This window comes from Lepisosteus oculatus, chromosome 14 (assembly GCF_040954835.1).
Source record: "Lepisosteus oculatus isolate fLepOcu1 chromosome 14, fLepOcu1.hap2, whole genome shotgun sequence".
NCBI lineage: Eukaryota > Metazoa > Chordata > Actinopteri > Semionotiformes > Lepisosteidae > Lepisosteus > Lepisosteus oculatus.
This window is the reverse complement of record NC_090709.1, coordinates 46,628,677-46,629,551: the sequence shown is the minus strand read 5'-3', so window position 1 is coordinate 46,629,551 and position 875 is coordinate 46,628,677. Positions and strand designations below refer to the sequence as shown.

General features: G+C 39.0%; 1 non-coding gene across 1 annotated transcript; it reads right to left on the bottom strand.

Moving 5' to 3' along the window:
- Positions 1 to 278: 278 nt before the first annotated feature.
- trnak-uuu (transfer RNA lysine (anticodon UUU)) lies at positions 279 to 351 on the bottom strand. The gene has a single exon. It is a non-coding gene; the product is annotated as a tRNA-Lys (tRNA).
- Between the last annotated feature and the right edge of the window lie 524 nt (positions 352 to 875).

The following is an 875-nucleotide window of genomic DNA, read 5'->3' as shown; positions in this document are numbered from 1 at the left end:
GATGTGCAGTGTGCCTTTCCTCTTGTCGTATTCAAGAGTACTCACTGTGTGAGCTCCTCACTGCGTGTTCTGTACTCTACTGTGATTTAATTTAGATGATTACGTGGAGTAGAGTGACAAGATCTACTTGAACATTTTCGGTTTGTGAAACGAAACACTAAATACACTACTGTAAATACAAGTAATGGACATTTAAAATAACCACAGTACAGCTAGAAGAGTGAAAGATAAAAGACTACTTAGAATGACATTCACAATAGACTTAGGAATGGCACAATCGCCCGAACAGGGACTTGAACCCTGGGCCCTCAGATTAAAAGTCTGATGCTCTACCGACTGAGCTATCCGGGCCCTGAAAGAAATTCAACACTGTCGGGATCCTCGCAAGTCACGTGTCTCTTGTGCCGAAGAGTAGTCATACTTGACCCGTCTGGAATGACCACTGACAGAAGTAGAATGAGTAAGAAATACAGCATGACATGGGTAGTTAAGGGGCTCCCACAACCCATCTTTCCTCACATTACTGTTTTTTTTCAATAGCATTTTGACCTTTTTTCACATTTAATAAAATCTTTTAATCAACAACATTAAAAAGAAAACAAAAAAAAAAACAAAAGAAAAACATTTTTGGAACAATAATTTAAAAAAATCTTTCAATGCCTTGGTTGTATACGTGTGCACACCCTTTATAAAGGGAGTTGCAACAGTGCTGAAATGTAAAGAGCATTTCTGTAGAGAAAACAGCATTTTTTCTGCCTTGATGTTAAGCTTAAGGAGCCTGTCTTTAGAAATTCTATTTCTTAACACCCTGCACAGCCTCCCGACAGACTAACGCATATTTTTGGGAGAAATTGGCTCACACACCGGAAGACACT